The sequence below is a fragment of the Elephas maximus genome, chromosome 7 (genome assembly GCF_024166365.1).
Source record: "Elephas maximus indicus isolate mEleMax1 chromosome 7, mEleMax1 primary haplotype, whole genome shotgun sequence".
Taxonomy (NCBI): domain Eukaryota; kingdom Metazoa; phylum Chordata; class Mammalia; order Proboscidea; family Elephantidae; genus Elephas; species Elephas maximus.
Window position 1 is genome coordinate 114,838,801 of NC_064825.1, and position 7,907 is coordinate 114,846,707.

A 7,907-nucleotide genomic window follows, 5' to 3' on the forward strand; every position below is an offset into this window, starting at 1 on the left:
GTATCGTGCATAATGGTTAATTAAGCCAAATATACTTAGATGTTAATTAATGCAGATTTTCTTTTAAAATTTTTTTTTTGTAAAAGTGCAGTTCTCAAAATTAAGTAGCAAAATGCAAAAAAGAAAAAAAAAGTAAGATAACATTGTTACTAGTGCTGTTATTTTATTCCTTACTCCATTCACAAGCCCAAGGATGCAACATCAGAAAAAAAAAACATTGAACCCAGACCAGGAATGGATTCAGTTAAACAATCAACATCCCTGATATGAAAAATGCTGATTTCTGAAATAGGATACAGATGACAGAATTAAAATGACATCTTTGATAAGAAAAGTAAAATTGGGAAATAATGTATCACAGAGCATTTGTGAAATGTGTCCTGGCACAACCTTTGGAGAAAGTCTGCTCTTAGTGGTTCAGACATTGATATCAAGGGATGTTAATTAAAATCAAAACAAAACCAAATCCATTGCCATCGAGTGGATTCCGACTCACAGCGACCCTATGGTACAGAGTAGCACTGCCCCATAGAATTTCCAAGGAGTGTCTGGTGGACTCAAACTGCCGACCTGTTGGTTAGCAGCTACAGCTCTTAACCACTACACCACCCGTGTTTACAGAAACATGTTGGTGTCTTTAAAATCCCATGTGTTCTTTCACATCAAATTTATTATTTAGGGTTAGGAAAATCAATATTAAATAGATACTGCTTATGAGTCTTATATGAAGCTATCAGCCTATGCCTAAGGGAAAATCTAATATGTATTATTGTTGTAGGAAAAAAATCAAAATTAAAAAATAGAAAATCACTAGCAATGGTCCATTTAAAAAATAGAAACTTCTTTGTCGCTCTTTTTCTGATCTTTGATGACATTTTAAGAGTCCACGGTGAGCTAGAAAATTACAATTGGAGAATAAAACTATGCCATTGCAATTAACCATAGGTATATCTGCTATTATATCTGTACCGGAAACCCTGGTAGTATAGTGGTTAAGTGCTAAGGCTGCTAACCAAATGGACGGCAGTTCAAATCCGCCAGGCACTCCTTGGAAGCTCTATGGGGCAGTTTTACTCTGTCCTCTAGGGTCGCTATGAGTCGGAATTGACTCGACAGCACTGGGTTTGGTTTTTTGGTTTATATCTGTAACATTTTTTCCTTAATTTTTTCTTTTTTTTCTTCAGATAATGCTCACCAGATCTAGGTCTCAAATGATTCTGATATGCCATCATCTTCTGTAACACATGATTTGGGCATAATAATTTTATGATTTGTGAAATGAAACTTTAAATTTTCTTTTACTTTTTTCACAGTACTTATATAAGCATTCTGTTTCCCCGGAAAATAAACCTTCTATTCCAATACTCCCTCTGAATTTGTCCTTTTTTTTTTTTTTTAACCTTACTGCTTCTCCTATAATTATATTAATAAATTTTGACATTTCTCAACACAAACTCAGTTAATAAATTGCATTTTATTTATTTTCTTTTGTTTATTTGTTCATTTAACAACACATGCAGTTAAAAATATTGGTACTAATTCTGAGGTCGAGGGCTTGTAGCCTGATTCAGAAACGCAGAAGAGTTTTTGAGATAAATCTTAACCATGTCTATCATTTTCTTCAAAAATCTTCAATTTCTGTCGACAATGTTCATCATTTTCTCCTTTTTTTCAGAATATTTTTTTTACTATACTTTAGATGAAGGTTTTACAGAACAAACTAGTTTCTCATTAAACAGTTAGGACACATATTTTTTAAGACATTGGTTAACAACCCCACAAGATGTTAACACCCCCTTCTTGAACTTGGGTTCCCTGTTACCAGCTTTCCTGTTCCCTCCTGACTTCTAGTCCTTGCGCTGGGGCTGGTGTGCCCTTTTAGTCTCTTTTTTTTTTTTTGTGAGACTCTCTAAGCTTTGGCTGAGGGGTGAACCTTGGGAGTGACTTCATTACTGAGCTAATATGGTGTCCGGGGCCATATTTTTGGGGTTTCTCCAGTCTCTGTCAGACCAGTAAGTCTGGTCTTTTTTTTTATGAGTTACAAATTTGTTCTACATTTTTCTCCAGCTCAGTCCAGAGCCCTCTATTGTGATCCCTGTCAGAGCAGTCAGTGGTGGTCGCTGGGCACCATCTAGTTGTACTAGATTCATTTTGGTAGAGGCCATGGTAGTTGCAGACCATTAGTCCTTTGGACTAATCTTTCCCTTGTATTTTTAGTTTTCTTCATTCTCCCTTGCTCGCAGGCTTTTAAGACCCCAGACACTGAGTACCAAAGTAGAATGCAGAACATTTTCTTTATAACCTATGTTATGCCAATGAGCTAGATGTTCCCCAAGGCCATGGTCCCCATAGCCATCAGCCCAGCAATTTGATCCTTCTGGGAGTTAGTATGTGTCTAGGGAGCTTCCATGATCTTGCCTTGTACAAGTTGTGCTGGCTTCCCCAGTATTACATATTGTCTTACCCTTCACCAAAGTTATTACTTATCTACTGTCTATTTAGTGTTTTTCATCCCCACATCTTCCCCTTCCTCCTAACCATCAAAGATCATTTCTTTTTCGTGTGTAAACGTTTTCATGAGTTTTTACAGTAGTGGACTCGTACAATATTTGTCCTTTTGTTTTTCACTTATTTCACTCAGCATAATGCCCTCCAGATTTATCCATGTAAGGAGATGCTTTGCAGATTCGTCATTGTTCTTTATCTTTTCCTAATACTACATTGTGTGCAGGTACAGTAGTTTGTTAACCCATTAATCTAATAATGGCATCTAGTTTGTTTCCATCTTTTTGTTATTTTGAACAATGTTGCAATGAGCATGAGTGTGCATCTGTCTATTCTTGTGACAACTCTTATTTCTCTAGGATACATTCCTAGAAGTAGAATTGCTGGATCATATGGTATTTCAGTTTCTAGCTTTCTAAGGAAGCACCATATACTTTTTCAAAATGGTTTTATCGTTTTGCATTCCCACCAGCACTGCATAAGAGTTCTGATATCCCTGTAGCCTCTCCAACATTCGCTATTTCCTATTTTTTGGATTCATGCTAGTAATACTGGGGTGAGATGGTTTCTCACTGTGGTTTTCATTTGTATTTCTCTAATGGCTAGTGATCATGAGCATTTCCTCATGTATCTGTTGACCACATGAATGTCTTCTTTGGTGAGATGTCTGTTCATTTCCTTTGCCCATTTTTTTAATTGGATTATCTGTCTTTCTGTTGTAGAGGTGTTGGATTTTCCTGTAGATTTTAGACATTAGACCTTTGTCTGCTTTGTAATAGCCAATTTTTTCTTTCTCAGTCTGTAGATTCTCTTTTTACTCTTTTGGTGAAGTCTTTTGATGAGCATAAATCAAAACAAAATGTATCTAAAGCCCTAAGTATCAGAATAACTACATTTCATCTCCAAATTGTTTCTATTCCTAAATGTTACATCAGAAGGAACATAATATTAGTGTCTTAGTCATCTAGTGCTGCGATAACAGGAATATTGCAAGTGGATGTCTTTAATAAAAGGAAGTTTATTTCCTCACAGTAAAATAGGCTAAAAGCCCAAATTCAGGGTGTTGGCTCCAGGGGAAGATTTTCTCTATCCGTCGGCCTTCTCATCAATCTTCCCCCGGACTAGGGACTTCTTTGCAGAGGAACCCTATGTCCAAAGGATCCTGGCACTGCTTTCTTGGTGGTATGAGTTTCCCCTCTCTGCTTACTTCCCTTTCCTTTTTTTGTCTTGTAAGATAAAAGGTGTACAGGCCACACCCCAGGGAAACTCCCTTTATATTGGATCAGGGATGCAACCTGGGTAAGGGTGTTACAATCCTACCCTAATCCTCTTTAACATAAAATTACAGTCACGAAATAGAGGAGAACCACACAATACTGGAAATCATGGCCTAACCAAGTGGACACATATTTTGGGGGGGCACAATTCAATACATGAAAATTACCATTTGTTTGTGCAATATTTTAATCACATATTTGATTCCCTTAATACATGCCTACCTTCATATTAATAATGCTTAGTATTACTATTGAGATTAATTTCAAGTTTTTTTGATAATTGAGGAAAGAATTCTATGAAAAGAAAAATTAAAAGCCAGTTCTAAAGAATTAGGGTCATAGTCATCCACTGAATATTTATCTACGTCCTTTGGAACTATGCCCCACTGAACTCTTTGTAGTACTTGGGTGCTTTTGTGTGTGATTTTGTGTATGTTTGAATCCAGGATACAGAAAGGGAGAAAAAGTCTTAGAATTTTTTGAGGAGAAGGGTAAGATGGAAAGAGTACTATAATTGATGAATTTTAATCAGTCAGCAGTTTTCTTGACGGCATATCTTTAAACAAACTCATATGTATTCTTTAATTAATGTACATGTAAACATAGGTGGGAAAAGAGAAATAAATGTTTGGAAGTTTAGCATTTTAATAAAACTATAGCTCTGAAATTTGATTTAAGCAACTCTCTCCATGAGGAATATCAATAAATTAAAAAAGAAAATCCATTATAATATAAAAGCATTTTTTAAATATATGACATATGGAAAACAATTATTTTAAAAGTGGTGAAAATAAATACTTAAGGGAAACAATGAATGGATAGTCCAAAATATTCTACCTGGTAGGTCTTTTAACACTGTGACTTTTATTTCTAAACACTTAATCCCTTAATTTCCATGGCCAAGATTTCATTATGAATAAACTGTATTGGTAAGGACCCAGTGAAGTTGCACAATTATAAGATGAAGGTCCTGTAGTCCTGTGTTAGTATTTGAATCTATATCACCCAAGATTGGATATAGATACTTGAGTATTTACAGAATGTATTTACTTTGAAAATACTTTAATGAACACCAATATGCTTGAACTAGGCTTTGAAGGTTAGTTAAATACTCCACTTATTTTGGAAAATTACCCATGCAATCACATAAATGAAGGGATTCTTTTCCTGGTAATCACATTCCATAAAGCCTTCTTTACTTCCTTATTCCTGAGGCTGTAGATCAGAGGGTTCAGTATGGGGATCACCACTGTGTAGAACACGGAAGCCACTTCATCCTGACTCAGAGAGTAGCTAGAACTGGGTTTCAGATAAGTATAGATGGAGGTTGCATAGAACAAAATTATAGCAGTCAAGCGGGAGGCACAAGTTGAGAATGCTTTGCCCCTCCCCTCCCCTGAATGCATACGAAAGATGGAGATGAGAATGTAGGAGTAGGAGGTAAAGATGACCAGCAGAGCACCGACCATATTCACACCAGCAAAAGTGGAAAAAATGCTTTCATTCAGGCGTGTGTCAGAACAAGAGAGCTTAAAAAGAGGGGGGCTGTCACAGAAGAAGTGATGTATGATATTGGAACCACACAATAGTAAGCTGCTTACATAACTTGTGTTAACCATGGAGTTCAGCAATCCTGCTGTAAAGGCCCCAGCCGCCATTTTAAGGAAGACTGTCCTGGACATGATTAAGGAGTAAAGGAGTGGGTTATATATGGCCACATAGCGGTCATAGGCCATTAACCCAAAGAGGATGCATTCAGTTGTTGCCAGGGCAATAAAGAAATACATCTGCAGGAAGCAGCCAGGAAAGGCGATGGTTTTCCTCTCAGACAACAGATCTACCAGCATCTTTGGGGTGATGGTGGATGAGTAGCAAACATCCACAAAGGACAAGTTAGCCAGGAAGAAATGCATGGGTGTGTGAAGTCGAGAGTCCACCCTGATTAGCAGGATCATCCCCACATTCCCCAGGACTGTGAGTGTGTAAATCACAAAAAAAAGAGCAAAAAGAGGGTGATCTGTAGCTCCAGGGTGTCTGCTAATCCCAGCAGGATGAACTCAGTCAGTGAGGTACAGTTTTTTCTGGTCATTTGTTACAAATATGTTTTGTTTAAACTTTGGATCAAGTGTAAATGTTTCCCTCTCCAAAACTTTACAGGAAGAAGTTGAAATGTCAATGAGGATATTTATACATGGAAAAAAAAAAATAAAAACCTAGGATAACATAGAATAGTAAATGAAATGACTGAAGAAAAGAGGAAAATTAGAGTACTACTGGAAAGTATATTTTGTTTTAACAAGCGATTGTATCGAAGCTGGGTTGGAGGGCTTTTAAAGCACCTAAGTCCACAGGCTTCAGTTCAGCTTCTGCAAATATAATGTTGGTTGTTCCCTTCTTTGTATGCCAGCCCACAATCAAGAGTAAAGGACAGAAATATTCTTGCCGAAGTCTCTCAGATTCTCTGTAGAATCATGTGGATTTATCTCAAGGATATTATTTTCTCTCCCTTAAAATCACTCTGCACAGTCATCTCTCCAAAATGCATAGTTACCATCATAGATAGCTTTTGTGAAATGTAACCCTAAGTAGGAAAAATTTTGACAATTACAGCTAAACAATACTTTGACATCCATTATAAACTTAAGAATTTTATAATTTTCTAACGTGAACCAAATGGTTGTTCTTGTTACAAGAATGGCACACATATCAAATTAATGCCATTTAATAGCAGATATGGTATTTCTCCACCCCAGTGAATAACAGCACCAAATCCTTAGAATGCCCTTCCCAGAGAGTATCTTACCTGTGTAGTCTATCATTTTCTTTAATATTAGGGTTTCTCATTTGGGGTGCTGTGAGTTGGAGTTGACTCGATGGCAATGGGTTCACTTGGGGGTTAAAAAAATAAAAAGAAAAATTTCATCTTTTTAAAAATGCAGTGTAAAGTTGAATTACCTGTTTGTTAAATCTAAGATAACTTCTGAGCAAATACATGCTGAGGTGTTTTATTTAGTTTTCCTTCAAGAGGATTGGGGAACTATGGGGATTAGATATAGGTATTAAATGTGTAGTCAATTCTCTAAAGACAGGAAGTTCAGTCTCAAAAGAAAAAAATATGACACTAAATGTATACACATATATTTCAAAGCTGATGGAATCTGACATGTGGAGCTTACATCATAATGTGGTTTCTGCTCTCCATGTTCTTTTAAAGTCCTTCACCAAAGTCAGAGTAAAGAATTTTTAATTGACTATTTACATTGCTTCTCTCTTGGTATTTTTAGCTTATTCCAAAGGAATACATAGAACACTACCAAATTTGGTCTTTCCCTTCATCCATGTGTATCTGAGTAAATTTAACCTACAATTCAGCTCCAAGGGAAGTTAATGAGAAACTGCCTAGTATTCTAGAAATACTCTTGCCAGAGCAAATAAGAAAATAGATAACCAAAACAAGTTTCCTTTTATGAGTTCAACTTTTTTTTTTTTCTTGGGTATTTGGAATTACTGTCTGTTACTATCAGTCTATAATGGGTGTCTAGAACAGCATTTCTGGACTAAATTTACAGGTGAAAAAAGATGAAATAAATCTCATTGAGTGTCCATACTCAAGGAGAATCTCAAAGTGAATCCAATACTGTACTAAACTTCTTCAGATTAAATTCCCGATTAATCCTCTACACTAGTCCTTGGGTTTGACATTATTATTATTTCCATGTTTCTGATGAGGAAAGCAAGGGTTTAATCTGTTAAATGACTTCACAGTAGACACACTGCCAAGAAGTAGAGGGATTGACTTGAATACAATCCTGAATATATAAATAGAATTAATAAATTCTTAACCAGTTCCATTTTAACTCAACCTTAGTCACTTAGTCATTTAGTCACATGAAATTTTTGGTAATATTCCATTATTATTCTTTTAGCATCAGATGATGATGTCCCCTTTTTCATTCTTGATGACTTGATATTCTTTTTTTTCTTGGATAGTGTGCCTAGTAGTTTAACAATTTAACGTTTTCGAAGGAACTGTTTTTGGTTTGTTTTGCTGTATTATACTCTATTATCAATTTCATTGATTTCTGCTCTGGTGTTTTTTTTTTTTTTTTTTTTTTTTTCTTCTCT

The 7,907-nt window shown here is 35.9% G+C and overlaps 1 pseudogene; it reads right to left on the reverse strand.

The window, feature by feature from the left end:
* Positions 1-4,924: 4,924 nt before the first annotated feature.
* LOC126080763 (olfactory receptor 5F1-like) lies at positions 4,925-5,871 on the reverse strand (annotated as a pseudogene).
* Positions 5,872-7,907: the final 2,036 nt, after the last annotated feature.